Below are 19,440 nucleotides of genomic sequence, written 5' to 3'. Positions count from 1 at the left end.
AAAGAGAAAATAAAACACATACGCTCACGAGACTCAAGAAAAAATCAAAAAGAAAAACCGAACTTATCCTTTTAAAAATTCACCAACACATTCATATTTTTTCTTCTTTAATCATTATTTTATTTAACACAATATATATCATCACAAACCACCTGTCAAAATTTTTTATTTTATTTAACACAACATATATCATCACAAACCACCTATCAAAAATTTGATGGGTGTTTTAATCGAGGTTCGATCATAAAATTTGTGATATTCGATTTTCCTTTATCTTGTTAATTCATTTAGAATTTACTGTAATTCTATGACAAATTTTTTTAAATTTTATGTTATTCATGAATTTAATTGAAATGATTAATTTGTTAGTTGGTATATCTCTATTTCATGAACGAAGGTTATTTTAAGCTATGATTATTTTTATTTGTTAGTTATGGTCTCTTAAAATGAATGGATCACAACATTTTTCTTGTCTTGATTTTAAAAATAATAATTAAGTAGGATAATTAGGTTAAATAAATAAAAAAAATTATAAAATAAAAAATGAAATTTCTCTTTAGTAATTCGTTACTGTTTTGTTTGATTAGAATGTGTATGCCTTATTCTATCATTAAAATTTAACATTAAAATAAAATATATATGTGTATGTCTAATTTTAAGGTTAACTTTAAGAGTACATAAAAATAGAAAGGTGTAATATTGATCTTAACTGTTACCATGCACTCTAAAAGTTTAGATTAATTTAATATTATTTAATTATTAATTTTTATAAACAGCAAAAGAAGTTTAGGCATATTGAAAATAATCATTTTAATTAAGAATGCGTGCATCTTTTTTGAGACAATTAAAAATAAACTCAAGAATATAATGATGCACTTTGTCTAACAATATATAATTAATTTTTATTAATTTAATGTAGAAAATAATAAATAATAATAATATTAGGTCTGATACAAAGAAGACATTTATGTCTTTAAATGTCAAGATCAAGAATGCAGTTACGTATCTAGACTCAGACTAATATAATTCAAAAAGAAAAAACATGACCTATAATAATAATAATAATAATAGTATATGTATATAATAGTAATAACTTAAAATAAGTAAAAGTTAATAGAAGTGGCCTTGCTATAACCACGAGACTCGAGGGATACACAATACCTTCCCCTCGGTCAATAGAATTAATTATCTGAATTTCTAGTTGGAAGACCAAACAAAGAGTCATTTCCTTTTGATTGAAAAAATGTGACTTGAAACACCACAACTCAATTTCAAGTGGCGACTCTGAAAAAATAATAAATATTTCATTAATCAATATCGTCACTTAAATTTAAAAAACCCTTGCGCCGGTGCGAAAAGGGGTGCAACATATGTGGCGACTCTGTTGGGAAATAATCAAAATTCGAGCTTTGTGTATTGACTTTTACTTGATTTTATTATTTTATTTTATTGGATATATTTTGTTTGATGGCCTAATGTGTTATTTGCTGCTCAGTTTTTATTTTTATATTTATATTATTGAAATTCACTTTAAAAAATCCTCTCACCACACCTTATGAGTTTATGACTACACTTATACACGTTCAGAGGAATGCAGTTATGCATTCTGCTTTCTCTTGAGATAAAATTGGAGTGTTTTTTCACCCAGTGAAGGATATATAATTACATATGTTAGGCAGGTTGGACCAACAATGAAGTCAGAATAGCGCTGCTACTGATAAATTGTTCTCTCTGGCTTGAGTTGTCCATTTGAGAATCACTTTTAGGTCATGGTTTCCACTAGTAGGTTTCACTTATTTACACGATTGCATTTGACTTAGTGACTTGAAACAAAAATTGAGTCCGTCTATGTAACGACCTGTTTAGTCGTTTTGAGCAGCAGATTTTATTTCTGGAAAAACAGGCTGAGGCGACGGACCCAACGACGGACCATCATGGGCACGACGGACCGTCGCAGGGTCTCATTTCAAAACACTTAGAAAAACTGAAACTTAGGTACTGAAAATCGACTCTCTAAACTTCGTAACGAAATGGCAGGTGTGACGGACCGTCACAGGTGTGACGGACCGTCACAGACCCTTGGTGGAAATTTGGGTCTCTGAACTTTGCGACGACCTGCAGGACGGACCGTCGCAGGCACGACGGCCCGTCACAGGTTGCGCAATCCCAGTCCGGGTCGGATTTCTTTATACGTTTTAAGGGACGTTTTTGACTATTCCTGCTTTAATTATAAGGTTAGTGGGTTAATGTTAATAAGTCTAATTACTTGGGGGTTAAAAGAGGTAACCTTAAGTTAATTAGTGGGTTATTATTGCCATCTTTTACACTTGATTATATGTTAATTAGGGTAAAAGAAAGAGGGTTTGAATAAGAAAAATAGAAAGAACAAAGAGAAAACAGAAAAAGAAAGAGAAACGAAGAGGATAGCAAGGATTTTGAGAAGATAACTTGTTGATCGCAATTCTTCGGTAGAGGTAGGTTATGGTTTCTCTTACGATATTCGTAGTAAACTCTTAATAGAGAATGATATGTATTGATAATATTGTAAACCCTGCTATGTGCTTAATTGTATGCTTGCATGAATGTAATTATATAATTGTGATTATATAAGCATGATGAAGTTATTGAATCCCAAATCTTGCAAAATCCTAATCTCTTTGTTAATAATGAGGCCTTGGTATAAAAGAAGGCGTGATGAACTAAAATAATGAGATTGATGATGCCTTGGTAAGAAAGAAGGCTTGATGAATTGATGGAAGGAGATTAGGGGATCGGGTGTCACGAACCGACACGTAGAATTAGGGGATCGGGTGTCACGAACCGACACGTAGTATTAGGGGATCGGGTGTCACGAACCGACACGTAGAATTAGGGATCGGGTGTCACGAACCGACACGTAGTATTAGGGGATCGGGTGTCACGAACCGACACGTAGTATTAGGGGATCGGGTGTCACGAACCGACACGTAGTATTAGGGGATCGGGTGTCACGAACCGACACATAGATTTAGGGGATCGGGTGTCACGAACCGACACATAGATTTAGGGGATCGGGTATCACGAACCGACACGTAGAATTAGGGGATCGGAATGTCACGTACCGACACAAGAGGATTAATGAATATTGAGGGAGCGGAGTGTCACGTACCGACACAAGAGAAATAAAGATAATGAATCTTGAAAGATGTTAATATACTCAATCTAATGAACATGATTCCCAAATGAGTATGGTATTGAGGCTTGAGTCCTCATGTGTGAACTTGAGGGTAATTGTTAATGATATAGTATTTGTTGTTGCTACATGTTGAGTATCATAGTTGATTTTATGATATTACTTGGTATATATTGATTTCTATTTTGATTTGGCCGATGATATCTACTCAGTACCCGTGTTTTGTACTGACCCCTACTTTTATGTTTTCTTCTTGTTTATTTGTGGAGTGCAGCAAACGTGCCATCGTCTTCAACTCAACAGTAAGTCAAGCCAGTCTTACTACATCGGAAATTCAGGGTGAGCTAATGCTTCTAGTTTGGACTGGATCTTCTTCTTCAAGTCTTGATGCCTTGAACTTCCGGCATGGACTAGCTTCTTATGTATTTTTAGCTTTTAGAATACTCTTAGTTTAGTCATTTGATCGTAGATGTTCTTGTGGTGATGACTTCCAGATTTTAGGGATAATAATAGTTATTGATTCTAATTATGAGTTTAAGTCTTCCGCATTACTTTCTGTTTATATTATATTGAAATGTTAAGGTTAGATTGGTTGGTTCGCTCACATAGGAGGGTAAGTGTGGGTGCCAGTCGCAACCCGGTTTGGGTCGTGACAAACTTGGTATCAGAGCATTAGGTTCGTTGGTCTCATCACACAAGAACAGGTCTAGTAGAGTCTTAAGGAACGGTAGGGGGACGCCTTTACTTTTCCTTGAGAGGCTATAAGACTTTAGGAAAATTTCACTTTTTCATTCTTTCTTTCGTGCTACTACTTGAGTCCAATTGGTATCTAGGCGATACAAATTGGTATCTGACCATCTTCACTCTCTTTTGCAGATGGTTAGAACTAGAGCAACGACTACGCCAACACCAACACCAGCACCGGCGGGACAGGGTGCGTCTGAGCCAGCCACTGGGGCTGTAGCTCGAGGAAGAGCAGCGGCAAGAAGCCGTGGTAGAGGTCGTGGGAGGACGTCCTCTAGGGGAAGAGGACGAGCACCTAGCCCATCTGATACTAGGGCAGTGACTCCTCCACCGACTGAGGAAGTAATAAGAGAAGGGGAGGATGAGGAAACTGAACAAGTGCAGAATGAGGGATTGCCACCCCAACCTACCCCAGAGTTAATCAATCAGGTTCTCGCCTATCTCAGTGGGTTGTCTGATCAAGGTCAGGCACCTCCAGTGTTTTCTGCGCCAACACCTCCGGTTTCAGAAGTACAACATGCAGCCACTATGGCTCCTCGTATGGATGCCTCATTGGACATAGGCACATTTCCACGTCTGACTACTGGGCCTATAATGACAAATGATCAGCATGAAATTTTCAGTAAGTTCTTGAAATTGAAACCTCCGGTCTTTAAGGGTGCTGAATCGGAGGATGCTTATGATTTTCTGGTTGACTGTCACGAGCTACTACACAAGATGGGTATAGTAGAACGGTTTGGTGTGGAGTTTGTGACTTATCAGTTTCAAGGGAACGCCAAAATGTGGTGGCGGTCGCATATTGAGTGTCAACCAACAGAGGCACCACCTATGACTTGGGCCTCACTCTCTAGCTTGTTTATGGAGAAGTATATCCCTCGGACATTGAGGGATAGGAAAAGGGATGAGTTCTTGAGCCTAGAGCAAGGCAGGATGTCGGTCAATGCATATGAGGCTAAGTTTCGTGCACTATCCAGATATGCCACCCAACTTTGTTTCAGTCCACAAGAGCGGATTCGTCATTTTGTGAAGGGGTTGAGGTCAGAGTTGCGGATTTCAGCCTTACAGGTAGCGGCTACGGCAAAATCCTTCCAAGAAGTGGTAGATTTCGTGGTAGAGGTGGAAGGAGTGAAGCCAGATGAATTCACCATGGCATCGGCATCAAAGAGGTTTCGAAAGGGAGGTGAGTTTAATGGTTCTTACTCTAGAGGACAAGGTTCCGGAGGTTACTCAGTTCGACCTATTCAGTCTTCACTACAGTTTGTAGTTGGGGGTCCACCTCAGACCGGTCAACACTTCTCTGAGAGACCTATGCTTGACTCCAGAGAGTGTTATGGATGTGGGGAGACTGGACATATTAGGAGGAATTGTCCCAAAACAGAGTTATAGACCCCCAATAGCTAGAGGTAGAGGTGGTCATGGTAGAAGTCGTTATTCTGGAGGACGTGGTGGTCGAGGTAATGGTGGTCACCAAAATGGTCGAGGTGATGGGCAAACTGGAGCCACTACATCACAACATGGTAGGGGCAATGGACAGACAAACGATAGGGCCCATTGTTACGCTTTCCCTGGGCGGTCTGAAGCGGAGGCATCTGATGCTGTCATCACAGGTAATCTTCTGGTTTGTGATTGCATGGCTTCTGTATTGTTTGATCCTGGATCCACGTTTTCTTATGTATTTTCCTCATTTGCTAATGGTCTAAATTTACATTGTGAATTACTTGATATGCCTATTCGTGTTTCTACTCCGGTGGGTGAGTCTGTGGTAGTTGAAAAGGTATATAGGTCTTGTTTGGTGAACTTTGTGGGGAGCAACACTTATGTAGATTTGGTTATCTTAGAAATGGATGATTTTGATGTAATTCTGGGTATGACTTGGCTTTCTCCGCAATTTGCGATCTTGGATTGTAATGCTAAAACGGTGACGTTAGCCAAGCCTGGGACAGATCCGTTAGTGTGGGAGGGTGACTACACTTCCAATCCGGTGCGTATCATCTCTTTTCTTCGTGCTAAGAAAATGGTTAGTAAAGGGTGTTTAGCTTTCTTGGCACATCTCAAGGATGATACTACCCAAGTACCTTCGATTGAGTCGGTTTCGGTGGTCCGTGAGTTTCTGGATGTGTTCCCTGCAGATCTTCCTGGTATGCCACCAAATAGGGATATTGATTTCTGTATTGACCTTGAACCGGGTACTCGCCCCATTTCGATACCCCCTTATAGAATGGCTCCCGCGGAGTTAAGAGAGTTAAAAGCCCAACTTCAAGAGTTGTTAAACAAAGGCTTTATTTGACCAAGTGCATCTCCTTGGGGTGCTCCGGTTTTGTTTGTGAAGAAGAAGAATGGGAGTTTTCGGATGTGCATAGACTACCGGCAGTTGAACAAGGCAACCATAAAGAACAAGTACCCTCTTCCTCGCATTGATGACTTGTTCGATCAGTTACAAGGTGCTTGTGTCTTCTCTAAGATTGACTTGAGATCCGGTTATCATCAATTGAAAATACGGGCAACGGATGTGCCAAAGACTGCTTTTCGAACGAGGTATGGGCATTACAAATTTGTAGTGATGTCTTTTGGTCTTACGAATGCCCCTGCTGCGTTCATGAGCTTGATGAACGGGATCTTTAAGCCATATTTGGACCTCTTCGTGATCTTATTTATTGATGATATATTGGTATACTCAAAGAGCAAGAAGGAACATGAAGAGCATTTGAGAATGGTATTGGAAATGTTGAGGGAGAAAAAACTTTATGCCAAGTTCTCTAAGTGTGAGTTTTGGCTAGATGTAGTGTCCTTCTTGGGGCACGTGGTTTCTAAGGATGGAGTGATGGTGGATCCTTCTAAGATTGAGACAGTGAAGAATTGGGTAAGACCTACTAATGTGTCAGAAATAAGGAGCTTTGTTGGGTTAGCTAGCTACTACCGTCGATTTGTCAAGGGATTCTCTTCTATTGCTTCCCAATTGACGAACTTGACTAAGCAGAATGTTCCATTTGTATGGTCGGACGAATGTGAGGAAAGCTTTCAGAAGCTCAAGACTTTGTTGACTACCGCACCTATCCTTACCTTGCCAGTAGAGGGTAAGAACTTCATTGTTTATTGTGATGCATCCTATTCGGGTTTGGGTGCAGTGCTAATGCAAGAGAAGAATGTGATTGCTTATGCTTCAAGACAATTAAAAGTGCATGAACGTAATTATCCAACTCATGATTTGGAATTAGCTGCGGTAGTGTTTGCATTAAAGCAATGGAGACACTATTTATATGGGGTTAAGTGTGAGGTCTACACGGATCATCGTAGCCTTCAGTATGTCTTTACTCAGAAGGATTTGAACTTGAGGCAACGGAGATGGATGGAGCTACTAAAGGACTACGATATCACTATCTTGTATCATCCGGGAAAAGCGAATGTTGTAGCGGATGCTTTAAGTAGAAAGGCGGGAAGCATGGGAAGTCTAGCTCACTTGCAAGCTTCTAGACGCCCATTGGCTAGAGAGGTTCAGACTCTAGCTAATGACTTGATGAGATTAGAAGTAAATGAGAAGGGAGGATTGTTGGCTTCTGTGGAGGCAAGATCTTCCTTTCTTGACAAGATTAAGGGAAGACAGTCTGATGATGAGAAACTGCGCAGAATTCAAGATAAGGTATTGCGAGGAGAGGCTAAGGAAGCACAAATTAATGAGGAAGGTGTTTTGAGGATCAAGGGAAGGGTATGTGTACCCCGCGTCGATGATTTGATCAACACCATTCTGACAGAGGCTCATAGTTCAAGGTATTCGATACATCCGGGTGCAACCAAGATGTACCGTGACCTAAAGCAACACTTTTGGTGGAGTAGAATGAAGCGTGACATTGTGGATTTTATTGCCAAATGTCTAAACTGTCAACAAGTAAAGTATGAACACCAAAGGCCCGGAGGAACACTTCAGAGGATGCCCATTCCGGAATGGAAATGGGAGAGAATCGCAATGGACTTCGTGGTTGGTCTTCCAAAGACGATGGGTAAGTACGACTCTATTTGGGTGATTGTTGATAGGTTAACTAAGTCTGCTCATTTTATTCCGGTTAAGGTGACTTACAATGCTGAGAAGTTAGCCAAGATCTATATCTCAGAAATCGTTCGGTTGCATGGGGTTCCACTATCCATCATATCAGATAGAGGTACGCAGTTTACTTCTAAGTTTTGGAAAACATTGCATGCGGAATTGGGTACTAGGTTGGACCTTAGTACTGCGTTCCATCCTCAGACCGATGGTCAGTCTGAGCGAACGATTCAAGTGTTGGAGGATATGCTTCGTGCGTGCGTGATAGAATTTGGTGGCCATTGGGATAGCTTCTTACCCTTAGCGGAATTTTCATACAATAATAGCTATCACTCGAGCATTGATATGGCTCCATTTGAAGCATTGTATGGTAGGAGATGTAGGTCCCCCATTGGTTGGTTTGATGCATTCGAGGTTAGACCTTGGGGTACTGATCTTCTGAGAGATTCAATGGAGAAGGTGAAATCTATTCAAGAAAAGCTTCTAGCGGCTCAAAGTAGACAGAAGGAGTATGCAGATCGGAAGGTTAGAGACTTGGAGTTTATGGAGGGTGAACAAGTCTTGCTGAAGGTTTCGCCCATGAAAGGGGTGATGCAGTTTGGTAAAAGGGGTAAGCTAAGTCCAAGGTACATTGGCCCCTTTGAAGTACTTAAGCGAGTAGGGGAGGTGGCTTATGAGTTAGCCTTGCCTCCAGGGCTGTCCGGAGTGCATCTGGTATTCCATGTGTCGATGTTGAAAAGATACCATGGGGATGGAAATTACATTATCCGTTGGGATTCAATTTTGCTTGATGAGAATTTGTCTTATGAGGAGGAACCTGTTGCCATTCTAGATAGAGAAATTCGCAAGTTGAGATCAAGGGAGATTGCATCCATCAAAGTTCAATGGAAGAATCGACCCGTTGAAGAAGCCACTTGGGAGAAGGAGACGGATATGCGAGAAAAATACCCACATCTGTTTACAGATTCAGGTACTCCTTTTCGCCCTTGTTTTCCTTCTTGTGATCGTTCGGGGATGAACGATGGGTAAATTGGTATCTATTGTAACGACCTGTTTAGTCGTTTTGAGCAGCAGATTTTATTTCTGGAAAAACAGGCTGAGGCGACGGACCCAACGATGGACCATCATGGGCACGACGGACCGTCGCAGGGTCTCGTTTCAAAACACTTAGAAAAACTGAAAATTAGGTACTGAAAATTGATTCTCTAAACTTCGTAACGAAATGGCAGGACGGACCGTCACAGGTCTGACGGACCGTCACAGGTGTGACGGACCGTCACAGACCCTTGGTGGAAATTTGGGTCTCTGAACTTTGCGACGACCTGCAGGACGGACCGTCGCAGGCACGACGGCCTGTCACAGGTTGCGCAATCCCAGTCCGGGTCGAATTTCTTTATACGTTTTAAGGGACGTTTTTGACTATTCCTGCTTTAATTATAAGGTTAGTGGGTTAATGTTAATAAGTCTAATTACTTGGGGGTTAAAAGAGGTAACCTTAAGTTAATTAGTGGGTTATTATTGCCATCTTTTACACTTGATTATATGTTAATTAGGGTAAAATAAAGAGGGTTTGAATAAGAAAAATAGAAAGAACAAAGAGAAAACAGAAAAAGAAAGAGAAACGAAGAGGATAGCAAGGATTTTTAGAAGATAACTTGTTGATCGCAATTCTTCGGTAGAGATAGGTTATGGTTTCTCTTATGATATTCGTAGTAAACTCTTAATAGAGAATGATATGTATTGATAATATTGTAAACCCTGCTATGTGCTTAATTGTATGCTTGCATGAATGTAATTATATAATTGTGATTATATAAGCATGATGAAGTTATTGAATTCCAAATCTTGCAAAATCCTAATCTCTTTGTTAATAATGAGGCCTTGGTATAAAAGAAGGCGTGATGAACTAAAATAATGGGATTGATGATGCCTTGGTAAGAAAGAAGGCTTGATGAATTGATGGAAGGAGATTAGGGGATCGGGTGTCACGAACCGACACGTAGAATTAGGGGATCGGGTGTCACGAACCGACACGTAGTATTAGGGGATCGGGTGTCACGAACCGACACGTAGAATTAGGGATCGGGTGTCACGAACCGACACGTAGTATTAGGGGATCGGGTGTCACGAACCGACACGTAGTATTAGGGGATCGGGTGTCACGAACCGACACATAGTATTAGGGGATCGGGTGTCACGAACCGACACGTAGATTTAGGGGATCGGGTGTCACGAACCTACACATAGATTTAGGGGATCAGGTGTCACGAACCGACACGTAGAATTAGGGGATCGGAATGTCACGTACCGACACAAGAGGATTAATGAATATTGAGGGAGCGGAGTGTCACGTACCGACACAAGAGAAATAAAGATAATGAATCTTGAAAGATGTTAATATACTCAATCTAATGAACATGATTCCCAAATGAGTATGGTATTGAGGCTTGAGTCCTCATGTGTGAACTTGACGGTAATTGTTAATGATATAGTATTTGTTGTTGCTACATGTTGAGTATCATAGTTGATTTTATGATATTACTTGGTATATATTAATTTCTATTTTGAGTTGGCCGATGATATCTACTCAGTACCCGTGTTTTGTACTGACCCCTACTTTTATGTTTTCTTCTTGTTTATTTGTGGAGTGCAGCAAACGTGCCATCGTCTTCAACTCAACAGTAAGTCAAGCCAGTCTTACTACATCAGAAATTCAGGGTGAGCTAATGCTTCTAGTTTGGACTGGATCTTCTTCTTCAAGTCTTGATGCCTTGAACTTCCGGCATGGACTAGCTTCTTATGTATTTTTAGCTTTTAGAATACTCTTAGTTTAGTCATTTGATCGTAGATGTTCTTGTGGTGATGACTTCCAGATTTTGGGGATAATAATAGTTATTGATTCTAATTATGAGTTTAAGTCTTCCGCATTACTTTCTGTTTATATTATATTGAAATGTTAAGGTTAGATTGGTTGGTTCGCTCACATAGGAGGGTAAGTGTGGGTGCCAGTCGCAACCCGATTTGGATCGTGACAGTCTAGGACAATTATCCGTTTCTTATTGACCACTTAAATGATTTTCTATACCAAATGAAAATGCAGTTATTTCAAAAGTCTTTATAAGTAGACTCATTTTAGTGTGATTAGTATAGTGAGAAAATAGTTACCTTTCATTTTTATTATTATTATTATTATTTTAAAAAGCGCCAAAATATTTATTGTTTTAGAAGTTATTACACATTTCTTAAAAATAATATAAGAAATTTTGCATAGCTTAATTAAAAGTAAATAAATTTATTTAGATTAGTTTTATAATAAATATAAAAAAAATCAAAATATTTTGTTTTCATTATACTTATAAAAATAATGATTTTTCCAGTAAACTTTTAATATTTTATAATTTTTTATTATTATTGTCTAGTTTGAACGAACTACGCACATCCGATTCTAACTTCAATGAGATACGTAGGCAACCCTCTTTGGGTTCGGTGATCTTTATTTAAAAAATAATAATTTATTTTTTAAATAATTAAATAAAACAACAAACTTTAATTTTGTTATCAAAAATAAGTTTTTGTTAATTTTCGTTTAGTAATTCAAAATGAAAATAAGTATTTTAGAAAAAAAAGAATGCAATGATCTTATCCAAGCTCTCAAAAGCATGTTACAGATTGATTACGCATTATTAAATCATTTTTTTAAAAAAATAAAAAATTAACAATTAAAAAAATATTAACCTTAACAAACTTTATCATTCATGCATAGAGTTATAGTAAGATGGTTGATTTGTGGCTAAGCTGACATCTCATCCCTACAATACAAGATCAAAAGAGAAAAATAAAATGGCTCAGAAAGATGAAAAATGAGTCAGACAATGATGAGGTTTGAATCCATATGGCTTCACAAGAAATAGTGTCAACAGAAGAGGTAAAGGTATTAAGATAGGAATGACAGAGATGTACAAAGCTTGGATGAGTGGACAAGCTCATCATCTTCAATTCGTGACTATATAAATATAAATATGTCAACGCCTATCCAAGTGTCGACAAATTATCCAATTTATCCACCTAGATGTGGTCCCTATGCTAACGCATCCAGCGTAGCTGAAACTTCTACGGTGCACCCTTTGAGTACACCTATGATAAGTAATCTAGGCGTTATGAGATTTGGTGAGAAGGAAAATCAATTTGTAGAGAAATTACTTGAGAATCTAAAGAGGAAAAGAAGAAGAGATACCCACATCTTTTGGAATCGGAGAAGTTCCAAATTAAGGTACTAATCCTTTTCTTGGCATTGATATAAGTTGGCATGTTGTGTTTATATTTTGTTGTTGGGTGTTTGAAATGAATGTAAGATGTTATAACATAAGCCTAGTAATAAGTAATCTCATTCGAGGACTACTACTCCCAAGGGGGATATATTGTAACATCTCGTAAATTGAAATAGCTAGAAGAAGCTTAGAAGTTGATATAGTCAGTTTTTGAAGAAACAAAAATCTGGATATTTTCTTAAGTTAGAAAAAAGTGAGTTTTTGTCAACTTCAAATAGTCGTAACTCATAGCTTATGATGATTTAGGTGTAGTTCCTGACATGGTTGAAAAAACCATCAAAAAACCTTTTCAACGCCACCGAGTTTGTAAAATTTTGAATTCGGATGAATGAGTTATGCCCTTTGAAAGTTGGGTTGTTGGATTGAGGAAATATCCAATTCGAAAATATAAAGGGTAATTTTGATCTTTTCCTTATCCAATTAATTAAATTTGTTTTCGTAATATTATTAAGGTTCTAAACTAAACTTGGTCAGTTTTACGCTTTTGGAGAAAGGTTAGGGTTTTGGAGAAAGAATGCAAGGGAAGAGGAAAGGAAAAAGGAGCCAAGATTGTCGAGTTCATCCAGAATAACTTGTAGATTTTATCGGGAGTGATCCCTAAAAAGTATGTGAGTCTCTCATAGCGATTGGGATCGTTCACCCAAATATTTTTAATTCAGTGTAATCCATTCTAAAAAGGGTCAAAAATTTATGTTCTTGATTTCTATTCTTGAATTTAAGTGTGTTCTTGGATTGACTTGAATGTTGGAGGTTTGAGACCTTAATTGTGGAGTTTTAGAGTTGCTTTGAGTTAGGTTCATGAGTATTAATGTTAGGTATCAGGATCTAAAATTATTTTTGAGAAGATATTCGTGTTTGGGTGAATTGCAGTTGGAAAACGAAATAGGAAGAAGTGGAACTTGCTGCGTCAAACAAGTCCGCGTCGCGAACTTGTTCCCTCTGTGAACAAAAAGTCACTCCGCGTCGCAGACAGAAAGCGGACTCCTTTGTCTAAAAATTAAATTTCACGAATAATCATCTGGGAATATCTTTGCGTCGCAGACTTGTTCCAAGACGGTAATTTCATCACTTTTCTAAAGTTTAGCTATTCGGAATCATGCCTAAATATCACAGAGTCTTTCCAAACACAAATCATAATCCTTGAATCCATAATTCAATTCAAGGATCAGTCAAGAGTCAATTCAAGTAAGAGTTAAGATCAAAGTAATAGTTAAGTAAGAGAAGTTCATTTGAAGTTATCATTTTTTATAAACATTTTAACTTTATTATAAGACTTAAAAGTTGCGTTTAGTAAAAGAGTAAAACTGGAGTTTATTCAAAAAAGTATATGGGGATATTTTCAAAGAGGTTTTAAAACAATGTTTTCACATCTAAACAAAAATCGATACTGAAATTTTTAAAGAGCCTTCAAATTAGTTTTCAGAAAAGAGTAATAACTTTATAAATGAAGCAAGAATGGAAGTTGAAATCTCCAAGATAGTTGTTGACACCCAAATTTTACCAACCTTTAACCATTTTTAGGAATGCTATTAAGAATATTTCGAGTTTAAAGTCTTAGTCGATTTTTTCCAAAATTATATAGTTTAGTATGCATACTTTAGAAAAATTATTGTAAATATTATTAAAATATTTTAATATTATTAATAAACATCGAAATAATTATTTTAGTCAAACATTTTAAAGTTTAAGTGATTTTAATTATGCAAAAAATATTATAATATTTGTATTATTTTAATTGGATAGCAATTCCTTCATTTTTCCTCTAAATCATTTAAAACTTAACCTATTCTATTCTAATTCATTTTAACTTTAGCCACTCTAATTCTATTTGTTTCAATTATAGTCATTATTTAATTTCACTTGTGGCCCATTTTAATTCCAATTTCAGTTTTCAGCTTTAGCCATTCCAATTCAAATCTCTTACTTATCTCTTAATCCTAACCATTAATCTCTTTTATTTAATCTCGACCCTCATCTATTTTGAAATCGACGTTCAAGATTCGATTCCCTAATCTTTCCAATTTTTACATGTAAAAGAACCTAACCCTAAAAATCTTAGCTAGCGTTTGGCCATAGATTTCCAAATATTCTTGACAAATATTATTTGAGTGAAAATTTGGGTGAAATTTCACCATGTGTTTGGCCATAAAATTTGGGAAATATATTTCACCTTTTTAGAAAAATATGATTTATACACACAAGTTTTAAAAACTATCAAAACTAACTAAAAGTTTGTATTACAAGTCAATTGAATGTTAGTTACAACAATAACAAATAATGTCCATGACAATGAAGCAATGTGATAATTTGGACTGAGTGCAACAAGAATTATTCCATACATCGTGAAGTAGATAAAGTACATGACTTTGTTACCTAAAGCCAATTTATAATAATTTTCATCAACAATCATAACATTATTTAATATTCACTAAATATTTCATCACTATTTTGGTGTTCACGTAAAAAATGATGTAATACAACGCAAGCAACTACTAGAGAGGGTGTTTTTGTAAAAGATAAAAGATTGTGGTAAAATTTTAATTTTTAAAATATCCGAAATAATGATATTTGGTCCAAATACTAGAAAAAAACTAGTATTTGGAAATTTGAGATATCTGCCAAATAATGACAAATTGTATGGACAAACATTATTTGCCAAATTTTTCGCAAATATTATTTGGAAAATTTATGGCCAAACGGGCCCTTATTCTCCTCTTCCTCTCCTCTTAGGAAAGTCGCCTCCCCTCCCCCCTCTATGCTCCGGCGAAACGCTGCGAATGCAGAGATGGCCGCCTCCCTTCGTCCCTCTCTTCATCCCCTCTCTTCTCTTCTCCTTCGGTCCCTCTCTGTTTCTCTCTTCTTCTCCGGCGGAGGAGCAGCAGCGCGAGAACGCCGCCTCTACTCCCTTTGCTGGTGGACAGCAGCTGCGAGGAGAGCAATAGCAGCCGGACAGAGATCCTCCATCACTGGCAGCAGCTCCAGCTGGCGACAACAGTTCGACGACATAGCGGCAGCAGCTTCGGTGAGTGACCAAGCAGTGCCGCCCTCTCCCTCGCCTTCTCTCTCCGTCGAGGATGGATGATACCAACGGCATTCTGGAAAAACCTATTAGCAGCAACTACGGCAAGCAACTTTGATGGAGGTTACTAGTATATTTCGGACGAAGTTTGGTTGGTGAAAAAGCTTAAAAACTTTGCCATGCTGAAGATGGATCTTTAGCGGATCACCGAGGTTTCTTCTCTTCTAATTAAAACCTTATTTTCCTAGAGTGACTGATTTCAGTGCTTGCTGCTCCCATGTTTAAATCAATAATCCTCTCATCCCAGTTTCAAAGTGTTCTATTTATAATCCTTTGAATTTGTTTTAATCATTTGAAGTGGATTACAGTATGCTTCGAGTTTGCTATACTACTGAAGTTTTATTCATATTAATGTGATATATGATCAAAATGTATTAAATTTTTTTGCGTAAAATTAGAGATTTGTGCTTTGTTTTTCTCATCTTTTAGTGATTCTGAATCTGATTAGTGGGCTAATCTAATTAAGTATGCTTAAATTTTTGTGTGTGCTCAAGTTTTGGTGTGAGTTTTACATCTTATGCTAATTGACTCTATGTTGATTTGATGGGCTGCTCATTAATTTATTTTACTGGCTCAATTAAATTTGCTAAATGTTAACAGGTTAATTGGTAGAAATAAGTCTGTGAAATCGTACATCTTGACATTGGGTTTATGCAAAAGTATTGTTTTCCTTTAGTATGTCTATTCTCTCCTCGCCTTCTCTAACTTTGACTGTTCCTTTGCTTTGATTAAGTTGGCAACTTCATTTTCTTATAATAAATAAATTAAAGAAGATTCTTACATGCTTTATTTTTGGTAAAATTGTGATTGATTTATGTTAAAGCATTTTATTGATTGATACTGCTTTATCTAATGAAAATATATATTACAATTAACCCCTTAATTATTTCTTTCCTATTAGTGGTGTGCCTTCTCATATAGTATATAAGCAAGGCCCTCTTGTTATATTTCATATATTTACCCACTCATAGCACTCACTCACTTTCTTCACGCAGAACACACCTCACATTGCTCATAATTGAATACTAAAAAATAATATATTTCTCTCTACTCTTAAAAGAAATAAGATTTCATTTAACATTCAAGTGCTTTCTTTGTTATTTTGTTGTGTTCAGGTCGAAAGTGTTATTAAGTTGTCTCCATCATTGCTGATAATCTTTTCTCCTAAAATTGATTAGTGTTCTTATTTAGCATTTATATCAGTCTTGCATTCATATTTATGTGAGTTTATGGTGATATAGGAAGCATCCGAGTTAGTATTCTTATCCGTTCTCTCAAGGTGTGGTCTTATATGCCGAGACTCGTATGTTGGTCATGAATAATTCTGTGTTTCTATCTATATAGTTACAATCTTGTCTTAATTATTTTGGTTTAGCAGGTTTGAACTTAAAGTTCAAGACATTGAAGAGTCGCCTAGGGATAGGATTTCGGATGAAGCTATCTTTGTTTAATAGTTTATTTTTATTGTATTATGTTGTTACCTATTTTATTTCGGCTTTGTAATATCCATATAACACTAACTCTCTCTCTCTATATGAAATAAATTTGGGGATCTTCCAGGGGAGGGGTTTATACGCTATTGGTTTAGTTATTTTAGCATAACTTATTTGTGTTAAAAACCAAGCCTACGGAATTTTGATTTGTTTGATAGTCCGTATTTAATAAATCCCTTTTAATCCAACTAAAAATAATAATAATAAAGTTATGATTGCTTGATCACTTATTTAATCTTATCTAATTAGTATTTGAAACTAAACCTTGTTTAAATGCTAATTACTTGTCATTTCTCATGTCACCTTTAGTTGGCAGTGCTTATAAATATAATCAAGCTCATGTGATTATTATGTTGTAAATGCCTTTTTTAAAAAAAATCTAGTATTCATTTCTTTAAGGTAGAAATCATGTCTATATGTATGTTGATTTTAATGTCATTAGAATTAGCTTTACTTTATATATCATTTGGGTATGTGTGGCACCGGAACCGGTACCTATCGATTCCCGGTCCGTCCCGGTTCGGTTTGGTACCGGTTAGTACTGGTTAGGACATGGAATTTCTGGTTCCTGAACGGAATTAGGTAAATTTCAGAATTTACTGGTTTCGTTAAGTACCGGTCCGGTCCGGTTAAATTTTTATTTTTTTTAATACAGCTGTTACTAGTCGTTGGGTAACGGCTAGTGCCCCCCCCCCCCACCCCAATGGCTAGTTGAAGAGAAATTCATCCAATAGGGCTCCTACTCCACCCCTAACTTTTTTAATACCCTAAAATTTTAAAAATTACACTTTGACCCATTTTTTTTACTTATAAATACCCCTAAATTTCATTCCTTTAAATCACAATATCATCTATTCATCTTCTACTCTCTCAACTCTCTACTCTCTATCTCTAATCTCTAAATTTATAATATATAATATCTTAAATTCTGGTGTTGCCTTACTTGGTCTTTGGAAATTAGATTTGGAGCTTCAAAATTCAATTTTCAACTTCCACTTTCGGCTTTCGGCGGTCATAAACGTCTACTTTTTTAAGTAGACGTTCGGTACATTCGTTATAACTTTTATTTTACGTTTCATTTATATTTAAATAATTATTTATTTATTTGTGATTTATTATTTGCATAATTGCATAACATTTTTCGTATTATATTTAATCTCACGTTTAATTTTTTAATATGGATTTCGGCAAAAATATTATTCAAAAAGGAAAGGGAAAAAAAAGTGCATTAGAGTGTGTAAGAAATGTTTGTAACTTTACATCCTCCGATAATGCAAAAACCGGTAGTTCTTCTAAATCAAAATCTAAAAAATCTACTATATTAAGAATAAATACGGATGATTATACACATGTTGATGATACGGTTTTTAATATCGATAGTAATTCAGGATTAGATCCTTATCATGAACATTTACAACGTCGCTTTGGTAATTTTGATGAGGATTTGCCTAGTGATAATGATAATGATAATGATATTGATAATTATACTGATACGCCTACTTTTGATGATGATGATGAAACTCAGCCACCTATGGCTACTACTACTCCTAGTCCCGCTCCCTTTCGTTGTCCTGCCCCAGTTCCCCCAGTACATCCTAGGCCTAAGGTACAACGTGTTAAAAAATTGATTGTTTGGCAATTTATGACACAAAACGAAGATAAAACACAAACTATTTGTAATAAATGTAAACATATATTAAATCATAAAACTGTGGGCAAATCTGGCGGGACAGGACATTTGAGTAGTCATTTAATGTCTTGTTGTAAAAATGAATTTTTGTATGCTAAAGCGGTAGCGGAAGCTAAAAAAAACGGTACCCCCCTTCCTGAAAATGTAGGAGTAGGCGGCTCTAAAATGGTACAAACACAATTAAATCCGTCTAATGTTTCTGGCTCTACTTTACTACCTTCATATAGTAGAGAAAAAGATCTTGAAGAACTAACTAAAATGATATGTGTTATGGGTTTGCCATTTAGTTTTGCTGAAAATCTCGATTTTATACATTATATTCAAATTGTATATAATCCAAATTTTAAAGGTTTTGCTAGAAATACAATAAAAAAGCTTGTATTTGATTATCATGCACAACATTTTCAATATCTTCGTTGTTTATTTTATTATAATACTTGTAAAATAGCTATTACTTCTGATATGGGTCGTAGTGTAAATGGTAACGATTATTTGACTGTTACTGCACATTGGATTGATGAAAATTGGTATATGCAAAAAAGAATTTTAGGTTATAAATGTTGTCAAATGCAAAAAATCGGTAGTTATATTGCTCAAACTATTTTAGATATTTTACAAAGTTATGGAATATGTGATAAAATAAGTAATATAACCTTAGATAATGCTTCAAGTAATAATTCTGCTGTTCAATATTTAAAAATTACACTTTGTCCTTTCTATGGTGATAATTATCATATTAGGTGTACTGCACATATATATAATTTGATGGTTAGAGATGGTGTAAATATGTATGATAACGGATGTACAAATGGTGAAAATGCATGTCATTTTATATTTAAATGTCAAGTTAAGTCTCGGCGTAAAGATTTTCAAAATCGCTGTTTTGAAAAATAATCTT

At 36.3% G+C, this 19,440-nt stretch overlaps 1 long non-coding RNA gene and 1 pseudogene across 1 annotated transcript; both read left to right on the top strand.

Annotated features, from left to right (window-relative positions):
• The first annotated feature begins 3,100 nt into the window (after nt 1-3,100).
• LOC138349224 (uncharacterized) lies at nt 3,101-13,281 on the top strand (annotated as a pseudogene).
• Nucleotides 13,282-14,978: 1,697 nt separating this feature from the next.
• Nucleotides 14,979-16,938, top strand: LOC138349112 (uncharacterized). The gene is made up of 2 exons (XR_011221676.1): nt 14,979-15,511; nt 16,738-16,938. It is a non-coding gene; the product is annotated as an uncharacterized lncRNA (long non-coding RNA).
• The last annotated feature ends 2,502 nt before the right edge of the window (nt 16,939-19,440 follow it).

The sequence above is a fragment of the Solanum lycopersicum genome, chromosome 6 (assembly GCF_036512215.1).
Source record: "Solanum lycopersicum chromosome 6, SLM_r2.1".
NCBI classification, from domain to species: domain Eukaryota; kingdom Viridiplantae; phylum Streptophyta; class Magnoliopsida; order Solanales; family Solanaceae; genus Solanum; species Solanum lycopersicum.
The sequence above is the reverse complement of the archived record's forward strand: the minus strand, read 5'-3'. Positions and strand labels throughout refer to the sequence as shown.